Raw genomic sequence first — 13529 nt, forward strand, 5'->3', positions numbered from 1 at the left:
GACATTATTCTCAGAAACCCTATGCTTTCCCAGCAATACAAGTTAATTATTTAGTTTTTTTTTTTTTTTTTTTTTTTTGGGTCTGTTGCATAATGAGTAGGTTCTGTGGAAAGTTGAAAAGGAAAAGTGAATGTGGGATTAGGATGTTTTAGGGATCAGTTTTTGTATTATGGTTCAAGTAACTTGTGGAAAGGATGTTACATTTGAAAAGTTTTTTTGTCTAGTGACTTGTTTCTTTCATGCATTTTTGATGGGAAGGAGTTTTTTTTGTCAAGTGTGTAACAATGTGTAATTGTGTACTGTATTTTTGTAAGTTTTATGTATTTTTTAGAAATAAGCTTTTCTAAATGAATTAGGCTATTTTAGTTAATTTTTCTATTTTTTTATTAATTTAATGTTTTTATATATATTTAAAATAATTATTAAATTAATTATGACGTCATCACGGTTTGACCCCGGTTCGACCTCGGTCCAACCTCAAAACCCTTGAACCTCTCCCTTTTACGATTCAATGAACGGTCCGGGTCTGAAAACCTTGGTACTAAGTAGTACAAGTATCAAATACAAATGGGTACTAAGTAGTCTACCACATTACCAATAGTCCACCACTTGAAGATAACAGTTAACAATTAGTTGTAAAATTTATGTAACAAGTTATTCCATTTTTGTTAGAGAAAAATATTTGATATTCGAATACAAACGGATTGAGAATGGCAAATGATAGATAAGTGTGTAATGGAAAACTTAGTTGGGATGTACATATTTTTGTGGACACCACCAATTGACACCCCTTCGGAAGGGTTTTTAGAGAGAAATAAATAAATAAATAAGAAAAAAGAAAAAGAAAATAGAAAGAGGTTGTTTTTAGAGTTTTTATTTGGAAATCATAAATCTCATTGCATGGTTGCATGGTTTATTACTAAAAGGAGTGATGATCTACAAACGTCATAACAAAAAGATTTTGTTGCATGGTTTAACTTGAAAATTAAAGAGATTAACCTGTTGAGTACAGTCATGATACGAAGAATTTACTCATGATATCAATATGGTCTTTTTGCCATTATATCAATTATTGTATATTTTTCTCACCAAAAGTTTAATCCATTAGAGACATGATGCATGGTACCGAGATTGTGTTAACCTATTAGAAAAAGAAGTATATATATGGGACCTGGGTCGTTAAAAAAACAAATATTATTACAACACTTTCCAATGAAAGAGAAAAAAATAGTTGTAGGTTTCAGTTAATTAGCTCAACTGGTAAAATTTTTAATGGTTGAATAAGAAATTTGAGATTCAATTCTTGCTTATAATAAAAATTTATTGGTGTTTTGATCTGATAATAAAGAGCTATCATCAGGAGCAGACATCATAAGTTGTGAAACTCTCTTAAAAAATAAAAAAAATAAAAAAAAGTTAAAGAGGAAAACAATAATATTGATCTCTTTTCTCTTATTATTTTGGATAAATCATATTTACTGTGTATTGTTTCCTTTGTTTTCTTCAACGCGTTCATTTCTAACTGAGTATCGTATAGTACTGAATCTGTAGCATGCAATTTCGAAGTTGAAATTATTTGTGTATATTAGTATATACAATACATGCCTGTGAATGCGAGGACAGAAGTCAGAAAAGAAGGAGAAGAAGAAGAATGGGTTATGAATTTGATTGAATAAATGAATTTATTTTTCAATTACATTTTTTCGTATTCTTCTAGCTATTTTAGAAGAAGCTACGGTACATCTGGGCCAAGAAAAAGAATAAAAATAAAAGTATTAAAGAAACACAAAAACAATGTATGTATATATTTTTTTTGGGTAAATCTGTATAATACTTTTCTATTTCACAACTTGAATGAACTAGTGACCTTCACCACCAGGACTAGGTCCCGATGGCAACCTTTGAAGCCAATACGCCATGATGTCCTTTGCCTTCACATAAATAGGGGAATCTGTCTGGAGGCTGTTAGCATTGCCAAAATCCTCAGATAACACCCTTGTTGCTTCAACACCACCACGGCTTAAAATAGCCACACAGATAACAAAAATGATCACAAGGGTGCTTATATTTCTGAAATTCATCTTGATTTTTTGGGTCAAAATAAGTGGTGTGGGGACTAGAAAAAGGTTTTGTATTCTTTGAAAAGAGCTTTTAGCTAAATGCTTGTGGTTGTATGTGACAAACTATGAATTATGTGAAGGTATATATAGGCACCAGAGTCTGTACCCTGCGGGCTTTGGTGGGCTTTTTATTGCCACGTGTTGACGAGGGAATTTTCAAAGGATCATGCACGTCAAGTCTGAAAAATAGCTATAAGTTCTTTGGTTTTGCTTGGTAAACTGGAAACATGTGCTCCCATGTATGAATTTGTCAACTACTAAAAGTTTGAATATACTATTTTATTTTTAACTTAACGGCCTTGTTATTGACATGAGCCAAGAAGTCAATATTGGTGCAGAGAATTACTGGTCATTCTACTTCATTGTAGAGCTGAAATTTGATATGGGTGACTCTTAATTGTTATTCAGTCCAAGGCTGAGAAAATTTGAATGGACTTCATTGCTAGTCATGTTCATTAATCCTTGATTTTGAATTGATATGTGTTTAAGAAAACGCCTAGTTGCGTGTTGGATTTTTAAGCATTTTTTTTTTTTTTGTTAAATATAAAAATGGGTCTCCGTTGTGAATTCATTGACTCTACACCACATGATTACAATGGATAATATCATGTGTACCACCGGGATCTTGTTGGAGTTATCGCTCAAACCGCTTATCAAATGAAACAATTCAAAAACTCCTCCTCTTAGGCCACACTTGGTGGTGGTCATTTTACTTTGTTTGATATGTACCTTTTTTTTTATGTCCTCATATTAGGAAAAAAAAAAAAAAAACAAATAACTCATTTCCGAAATGTTTTTATCTATATATATATATATATATATATATATATTCGACTTAACTATATAGGCCATTTAAGTAATGGAAGACCATTTAGGTAACGGAGTACTCCATTACCTAAAATAAGGCCAACTTTGTTAACTAATATAATTAATATCATTTATTTATTTATCTCACATAGTGGATATTTTAATTAAGGTTACTTCACCTAGAAAAAAAAAATATTAAAAGCCCCTTTATTGGCTAAAAGAATGCATTATCTATTAAAACATGAAGAGAGATGGTATCAAAAAAAAAAGTAAAAAAAAAAAAAAGGGTAAAAATAAACATTAAGAGAGGAAATTAAGTCCCCCACAATATTGAAAACACTAAAGCATTTTTTATTAAAATGTGAAGAGGTCTCATTATATCACTTACAGCTAGAATATCACTTATTTAAAATTCACACTTTCACAAGAAAGATTAAGTGAATTATTCAAATTATCAATTCAAAAAGAAATGTAAGGGAAACTTGAATATAAAAATCTATATAGTAAATTCGCATTTCAAGCCTAAGAAAAATAGATTTTAAACTAAAAAAAAAAGTATGTCAAAATTTAAATGGATATTATTTAATATATATATATATATATATTAAAGACCACACTTAAAATTTTCGTATTAATCCCAAAATTCATTGAGCCGGCTTGTTTACAGATACGAGGATAAATGATCACCCTCATTTGTCACCTTTCGTCTTAATTATAATCAAGCTTTTTGGATCGTAGTCCAGCCTAAATGAATCCATCATGATAAGCAAGATAACAAATAAGAGCAGGTTGCAAATGGAAGTCACTGAAGAAGAGATTCAAAGTACATTATTTTCTCTGAAAAATGATAAAGCCCGAGGTCTAGATGGCTTCACTATGTTATTCCTTAAAGAAGCCAAGCGTATAGTGATGAGTGCTATGTATTGTTGAAGCAATTTCTCCTTCATCAGCTCGGGCAAATTGCTTAAGGATGTAAACTCTACTATGAGCACCGGTATTAGTTGTGCTATGCCAAATGCTAATATAATACACAAAAACCTACTTATGTTACATTAATGCAACATTTGACAATATACCCTACATCAAATGTTCTGTTTTAATATTACAGCACATTAAAATAACATAAACATCCTATAAAAAAAATTATTTAATTTCTCTAAACTCAAAACCCCTCTCTTTCTCTCTCTCTCTCTCCTCTGATCTCTCTACACTGACCCCCATCCTTCATTCACTATCACTTCCATGACCACAACCCACATCCACTGTGGCCACAGCCCAAATCCACCTATTACCACCGACCATTGTGATATTTGCAAAAAAGAATACCACATTGAAAACACCATCAAAATCAATTCCATCATAAGCTGCAACACAACCCACCACCCATAGCCCAGCCGATAACCACAGCCATCCACGACCAAGTCAAAGAAAAAGTGAGAAGGGAGAGAGATAGGAACCCACCACTAGATGAGAACCTATTGAATCCACAAACCCACTAAATCCACAAACCCACCACCACCAATCACTACCCAAAATAAACCCAACCACCACCAGCCAAAACTACCATGAGTTCACATTTGTATGAAACTGGCATATCCTATGACAAAACGCAATGTACTTGTTTATTATCCTATGACAAAATGCAATGTACTTGTTTATTATCTGTTATTGTTTTCCACATGGTGCGCATAACATGTTTGTTAAGTGCTTTCAGGACAGATAGGTATGAAGCCAATCAAAATAGTCAATCCTAGATCATGCTATGGTTTCTCAGGACTGGTTGTTTTTAGATAGGCTAGTTTATTTGAATATGGGTTCATTCATTGTATTCGGATTATTATTGTATTGGGCTTACTCTTGTACTTGAGGTTTTGTCATGGATTGACAAAGGGGGAGATTGTTAGGGTCATGTATTTTGGTATTGTCAAACCATGCCAAATTATGTGTTTTTTTATTGAATTTTGATGTGTCTTAAAGTTGTAATTGAAGACCAAGTTTAAGACATAAAGTTTGCTCAAGAAAATGTCAAGAAAAACACATTTTCAGCACTTTTTTAGCATGTACCTTGATAGCATCTTGATAGAAGCTCAATAGAAGCTAGAAACTTACTGCCTTTTTGACACAAGCTCGATCTATCGAGATTTTGTTCTCAACACAAGCTCGATAGCAACTCGATCGATCGAGCATCGTGGATCAGCAAAAATCAGCAACGTGAAAAAGCCAATAACTTATTCGTTTGAAGCCTGAATTGAGATCCATTTGAACCGGTATTTAAAGAACATTATAAGCCATCTATTAGAAGGCTTTTTAGATATAGAAACACTTTATTTATGCAGCTAGGGTTTTGTAATTAAGTTTTTTCTATTTCACAAAGCCAAAGAGTTTCAAAGTAGATCCGAAGATTCCATTGGTGAAGAAGCTGAAGTCATAACAACCACCATAGACTTGCTACTATGAGGAAAACCTTCAAAAGGTTCTTGAAATCAATTGGAGGTTCCAATTGTGATTGTGGGTGGAGCGTTCATATATTGAAGAGTTCAGAGGTTCTAAAGACGTAAAAGGTTTCTCTTGTAAGTTCATCTATTGGGATTGTAGAGTTTAAGGAAAAAGGTTTTGCACTAGATCTGAAACTTCTCTTTATTATAGTAGATTGCTTTTTGGGAAAGTTTCCCCCCAGATTTTTTTATAGTGAAACTAGTTTGTTTCATTAGTTTTCCTAGATCATCATACCTTATCTTATTTACTATTCCGTTGTGCATAATGACTTGATATTGATGTTTGTTTATTTGAACAAGATTTATTCATAATAGATCTAATTGAAAACTCGGGTTTAAAACTTGTTAATTCTATCAACTGAAGTCTAAATTTCCTAACAAGTGGTATCATAATGGGTACACTTTACTTGGATTAATTTCCTAAGTGTGATCCTTAACCCCCGTTGTTATAGAAACTGTTGATTGTTTGGATTTGCATGATCTTGTGTTGAATGATGATGATGATATTCAAGATGCCTATTGTAAGCTTTATAAATTTTGTATGAAATCTCTTAAAAAATCTACAAAATTAAAAGCTAAATTTAAAAAGGTCAAACTTGAAAAAGATGAATTGATTGCAAAATTGGATGAAGCCAATAATTTGAATGAGAATTCAAAAAATCAATTTTCATCTCAGGTGGACAAAATTAAGAGTTTGGAAGAGCAACTAGTTGAATCCAAAGCTGAAGTTGAAAAATTAACTAGTGCCAAACTTGTTGTTAAGCCTAACTTAAAAGAAAAAGGTTTTTATATTCCTCCATTTAAAAGGAATAATGAAGAGCTGAATGCTAATATTGCTAGGATAGACAAAGGTAGAAAATATGATGTAATGTTGAAGTTTCTAAACCTATATCTAAAACTCCTCCCAAGTTGAATAAAGAATCTGAATTTGTCCTCACTTGTCATCATTGTCATATTTTTTTGTTAATGTCCTCAGTTAAGGTCTCTATCAACCTCTAAGTTCGACCTCCTTTTAGTAAGCCTATTAGTTCTAAAACTACTCATATTTGTCACTGAAAGTTCAAATAGTGTAAAAAACACCCTTGAACTTTTAGACCCCCAATATACAAATTAACCAATTTAAGATTTATGTCAAACAACTAGTGTGCGGAAAATGAACAAAAGCTATAAAACAGAATTGGAAAACTATCTAAGCCAAATTAAAATCACAACCACAGCAGAAAATAAAAGGCAAAGATTAAAGGGAGAGAGATGCAAACACAAGGACAACACACGATGTGTTATCGAAGAGGAAACCGAAGCCCTCGGCGTAAAACCTCTCCGCCGCCCTCCAAGCATTCAATAACTCACTAGAAAATGTAGTTGGGATACATGAACAGTAATAGACCCTCCAAGCCTAATCTACCCTATGTACCTAAGCCCTCCAAACTTCTTGCTCCAACGAGGTTGCGCCGAACCTTTTTCTTTTCTAGCTTACCGACTTCCGCTATAATCCATAGCATCCGCCATCCTTGGCATCTTCCAATACTTCCCAAAGCTCCAAAAACACTCAACACTCTAAATGGGTGTGGGTAGTGTTTGGATAGAAATCTCCTCTCAATAGGTATGACAATGAGAGAGGGAATGAGAAGAGACTACAAAAATTTCTCTCTAAGAATGAGTAGCTCTCTCTAATTAGATGAGTATTTTTAAGAAACCTCTCTTAGGGTTTTTCTTTCTGAATGGCCACACATATTTTGTGGGAATGAGGGGTATTTATACTAGTGTGAGAATGGAATGCAAAGAGTTAGTTTTTCCAAAACAGGGTTAGCTGGCAACTTGACCTCGCGACTTGACTGAGTCGCGAGTTCAAGCCGCGAGCTAACTGAATGGCCAGTCTGGATTTTTGTCCTGTAGTGCTCCAGCTAGCATGGCTGTTCAGCTCCCCTGCATGCTCTGCACGTGTGCAACTTTTGGCAGCTTGCAAGCCACGAGCCTCCCCCCGAGATCCAGTTGCGAGTCCCTGCTTCACTGCACAATCTTGAGCATTTCTTCACACTCTCTCACACACTACCCTTACATGATTCCCACCTAAATACAGGGTTTCTAAGTACTGTATTACAAGCAAATTTGTCACGGAATAAAGTCAACACATGGTTGATTAAAATCAACCTTACAGTCACCATTGTGGTGCTTTTGGTCACACTCACCCTAATTGTTTTAAGTTGTTCCCTCATAAGTGAGTATCTAATAGATCTCATCCTTTGTCTAAAGGCTTTATACCTATTCTTGGTAAGTTATTAAAAGTTTTGAACTTTTTAACTCAATTTTAGGGGAATTCTAATTCCTCAATGTCCTTCAGTAGACATACTAAGACACGTGTCTTTTCATCTTCACGGCTAAAGACTCATGCTGTGTGGGTGATAAAGAAGTCTAAGACTTAATTGTCTTTCTGTCTGTCATTTGCTTTAATTCTTTCTATCTAAAGTAGGACTTTGATGCTTGATTTCTTATTAATTTTTGGAATCACGCTTTCATGCATTGCATTGTTTTGCATTTTTTTTTTCATTTTTTTTTCTTTTATTACTTTCAAGAAAAAAAAAATGAAAAATGAAATTTTTTGAAAAATACAAAAACAGTATGTGTATGTGTATACAAGTACTTGTGTACCTTTGTGTTAGGACATATGTGTTTCACTTGTTAAGAACATATGTCATGATTTTATGTAATTGGCTTATCCTTTGACAAAACGCACTTTACTTGTATTTGGGTAAATTTAGGATGTCTTTAAATACTGCAAGAAACCTTGTTTCAAGATCAAGTATTGAAGCCTTCAAGTCTGTCTAAGAAAACAAGTTCAAAGTGCAAAATCATTAAAGCTTGACAGCTGCATCTATCGAGCTTAAGGAAGCTGTTCTACATTCAGTGTGCTCGACACCTTCTCGACACCTTCTCGACATCTGTCGAGATTTAAGATTTTTAGAATTCCATTCTGATTTTCTTGGGATCCGTGAATGTGTCTTTGGGCTTTCTTTTCTCCTAACCCTAGACATATAAAAGGATCAGTTTAAGGGTCGTTAAAGTGTTCACAAGTTGCACAAGTTTTGAGCAAACTCTGTTCAAGCAAATTGTGACCGGAGACGAAGTTCTTGCCCTAGTTCATCTCTTTCTCTTGAAGAAGTTGCTGCATATGTGCACCGTAGGGTTTTGTGACCAAGCATCTTCTTGATCTTCATCATTTGGATGAACTGAAAAACTTTGCAACCAACAACCTTCTTAGTTGGTAATTAAAGTCACGTACTGGGATCCGCGCAATTGGTTAGTCACGTACTGGGAGTCATGCATCTGAAAAGGGAACTGTCACTACAAAACAAGTCCAATTGGGTATTGGGGTAAAGGTTCAACTGTATGTTGGTAAGGTACTTGGATTCCTTTACTTGTAACCGCTTGTTGTGATAATAATGGAGTTTCGGAAGTGGTGACCTGAAAATCACCTGGTGGGGTTTTTGCCGTTAAGTTTTCCCCATTCGTAAACAAATCACCGTGTTATTTATTTTCCGCTGCATAATTAGTTTATTGGTGATTTGTTTGTGCTACCACGCGTTTGCATGATAAATTGATTAATTAATAACTTGGCTAATTAATTAATTAATTTCTATTACAAGGGGTCATTCAGTTTGTGAGCTATCACTTTGTATGGCTATTGAAACAAGGTTTCTTAACTTTGTATCTCTTATAACTTAGATGAGAATATCCATGCACAACTAAGCAATGTGAGCTTTATGGCTTGTTATGTGATTTGCATGATTTGGTTAATCTTTTATCATTAATAACTATATCACTCTTTTTTACGGGCATGACTAAAAAATCCTAAGAGAAAAGCATAAATAACCATCTAATCACTATATCTTTTCAATCATAAAACATCTCTGTGCAACTCATAAAAGTTGTGCTCGATAAGGTGTAGCACTTGCACAGCAAAAAAAAAAAAAAATGTTTGGCTAACATAATTGGGTATTTTATTTTCTCTCTTATATGCCCATGCATGATATGCCTTTTTACTTAAAAAAAAAAAAATATGCAAAGAACATTAAAAGGAAAAAGAATCAAAATGTTTTTAAATATGATTGCAAACGTATTTCTAGGAGATATGGGAGTTATATGATGTACCTCAACGATGATGGTCCCCATTAAATAGTTATGATTGTGTGTGAGTGTTCTTGATTCTCTTATATCATTATTCTCATATGATGAGACACTTATGCTTTCTTGCAAAGGTTTCACACACAACACGTAATTCTTTGCTACTCTTGATACTATTATACAGGTACAATGTGATTTGGCCATTTAAAGTTACAAGAAGTTTAAAATGTTTTTGCTTCAAAAACATTTTTGGAGTTTTTGCTTCAAAAAGTTTTTTGGAGTTTTGAGCTTTGAGTTGTTCATTCACATGTTTCCCCCCCCCCCCCCCCCCCCCTTAATTTGGGTTGGTTCATTGTGTTGAGTTTTTATTATTTCATATTGCCCTTGCATGAAAATTCATGTTTTAAGCATCTTGATACCACCCCAACCTGTCAAGCTCTTTTCTCAACCTTCTGTTGCTTGATACATGTGTTAATCTATCAACATCATCCTCAACACCTCCCCCGATACCTCTCGATAGTTAGTGCTCCTTTTTCATGCGTTTCATATGTTTTTCATGTTTTGCATTTTTTTATTCCCTTTGTATCCATAGCATCTTGTTGTCATGTTTTTCTTGTAGACTTATGGTTCCTTGTTCTCTTTATGTCAGTTTTCTGTCCGTCTCTGGTCAAGTTTTTTAGCTTTCTATGCCCTTTGACATTGTGTCAAAAAGGGGGAGAAATTTGAGATCCGAATGTCATTCCTCAAGGGGAGTAATAGATTTAAGGGGAGAACTTCATGTTAAAGGAAAGAAATTTTTTGATCTAACTAACTTGGGGGGAGAATTAGTTTGATACACTTTCATAATGATATATTTTGTGTTGTGTATCTTTTGGTTTTGCAACCATTTACATACATCATGTGTTGTTTCTATATATGATGATGATGAATGTGTTCCACTCTTTATCTCACATGTGTTGTTTCTTTTCACACTTTATACACATGTTTCTAGTTTATATAACTTGTCTGTATTTCACATATGGTACCTTGATGCGTCTTGTTTAGTGCCTTTTAGGAAAGACAAGTTAAAGCCAAATTAAGATTACAAGCCTTCTTCTTGTAGCAACTTCCAAGGTTCAGATCTTTTGGACTAGGCTCATTTTTTGTAATCTTGAGTAGAATGTATTCTAGGATATTCAATATACTCTTGTGTTTTTGTCACAGATTGCCAAAAGGGGAGATTATTAGGTTCACATTTGTATGTAATTGGCATATCCTATGACAAAATACAATTTACTTGTTTATTATTTGTCATTGTTTTCCACATGGTGCATATATATAACATATTTGTTATGTGCTTTCAGAAAAAATAGGTATGGAGCCAATTAAAACAATTAATCCTAGTTCGAGCTATGGTTTCTCAGGAGTAGTTATTTTTAGATAGGCTAGTTTATTTGAATATAGGTTCATTCATTGTATTTGCATTATAATTGTAATGGGCTTTTGTACTTGAGGTTTTGTCATGGATTGACAAAGGGAGAGATTGTTAGGGTCATGTGTTTTGGTATTGTCAAACCATGCCAAATTATATGTTTTCTATTGAGTTTTGATGTGTCTTAAAGTTGTAATTGAAGACCAAGTTTAAGACACAAAGTTTGCTCAAGAAAAGGTCAAGAAAAACACATTTTCAACATGTACCTCGATAGTAGCTCGATAGAAACTTGATGCCTATTGATAGAAGCTAGAAACTTACTACCTCCCAGACATAAGCTTGTTCTATTGAGATTTTTTTTTCGACACAAGGTCGATAGCAGCTTGATCGATCAAGTGTCGCAGATCAATAAAAATCAACAACGCGAAAAAGCCCATAACTCATTCGTTTGAAGCTCAAATTAAGATCCGTTTGAATTGGTATTTAAAGGACATCATAAGCCATCTATTAGAAGGCTTTTCAAATAGAGAAACACTTAGTTTATGCAGCTGGAATTTTGTAACCAAGTTTTCTCTATTTCACCAAACCAAAGAGTATCAAAGTAGATTTGAAGATTCTACTAGTGAAGAAGCTGAAATGGTAGCAACCCCCACAAACTTGCTACTGTGAGGAAAAGCTTCCAGAGGTTCTTGAAGTCAATTGGTGGTTCCAATTGTGATTATGGGTGGTTCCAATGAAACTAGTTTGTTTCATTGGTTTTCCTAGTTTATCATATCTTGTCTTATTTACTCTATTCCGCTGTGCATGATTTTGACTTGATATTGATGTTTGTTTATTTGAATAAGCTTTATTCATAATACATCTAATTAACAACTTGGGTTTAAAACTTGTTAATTCTATCAACTGGGATCTAAATTTCCCAACATACCTAAACCCCTTTGAAACCGCCAAAATAGACCTCAAAATTAGCAATGGTGGATGTCAAGGTTTGTACTGGAGAGAGAACGTAGTGAGAGTGAGTGAGAGAGGAGGGAGAGTGAGAATGAGTGAGAGAGGAAGAAAGTGATTAGAGGCAAATGATAGAGTTTGAAAGGGGGGAGAAAATTTGAATTAAAAAATAATATGTTTTGTTTACAACATGCTACAATACCCTTCTACTAGTAGAAGTATACTGTAGCATGTTGTTAAAAAAAATTGGGATTTAGCACTCCTCACGAAGTATGGTCTTTTGTATTTGGTGTGCTAAATGCTAAAGATTTAGCATTTAGCACACTTGATGCTAGTTCTCTACTTTTGTTCCTGAGGTCACTAACTCCTCTATTTGCATAATACTTTAGGCCTATTATTTGTTAATAGGCCTAATAGGTTGAGATGCTAAAATACTAGCTAATAGGTTGAGATGCTACCTTGGGTATCTAATAAGCTCAAACCAATAAGCACTTATTAAATGTAATCGGCATATTTTTGAAGATATTCTTGTTTCATTGGTTTTCCTAGTTCATCATATCTTGTCTTATTTAATCTATTCCGCTGTGCATGATTTTGACTTGATATTGATGTCTGTTTATTTGAATAAGCTTTATTCATAATACATCTAATTAACAACTTAGGTTTAAAATTTGTTAATTTTATTAACCAGTGTCTAAATTTCCCAACATACCAAAAACCCCTTTGAAACCGCCAAAATAGACCTCAAAATTAGCAATGGTGGATGTCAAGGTTTCTATTGGAGAGAGAACGTAATGAGAGTGGGTGAGAGAGGAGGGAGTGTGAGAATGAGTGATAGAGGAAGAAAGTGATTAGAGGCAAATGATAGAGTTTGAAAGGGGAGAGAAAATTTGTATTAAAAAAGAATATGTTTTGTTTACAACATGCTACAATACCCTTCTACAAGTAGACGTATACTGTAGCATGTTGTTAAAAATTTTGGGATTTAGCACTCCTCACGAAGTATGGTTTTTTGTATTTAGTGTACTACATGCTAAAGATTTAGCATTTAGCACACTTGATACTAATGCTCTACTTTTGTTCTTGAGGTCACTAACTCCTCTATTTGCATAATACTTTAGGCCTTTTATTTGTTAATAGGCCTAATAGGTTGAGATGCTACCTTGGGTATCTGATAAGCTCAAACCAATGAGCACTTATTAAATGTAATCGGCATATTTCTGAAGATATTCTATTGGCACATGAACTTTTGAAGCATTACTAAAAAAGCATGGGTCAACCAAGATGTGCCATTAAAGATGATCTAAGGAAAGCATACGATTCAGTAGAGAAAACTTCATACTAATGTGCTTTATCTTAACTAGATTCCCTCCCAATAAATATGTTGATTGGGTGAAGGAATGCATCACAAACCCGAGATTCCCAATTTCTCTAAATGGGGAGAATGGTAGGCAAAGTGATCCCTTGTCCCCTTGCCTCTTTGTTATATATGGGACCTGGGTCGTTAAAAGAAACAAAAATTATTAAAACGCTTCCCAAAGAAAGAGTAAAAAACAGTTAAAGGAAAAGAAAAATATTGATTTCTTTTTCTTTGATCATGTTGGATGAATCATATATATTGTTTAT

This window comes from Quercus robur, chromosome 10, assembly GCF_932294415.1.
Source record: "Quercus robur chromosome 10, dhQueRobu3.1, whole genome shotgun sequence".
Taxonomy (NCBI): Eukaryota; Viridiplantae; Streptophyta; class Magnoliopsida; order Fagales; family Fagaceae; genus Quercus; species Quercus robur.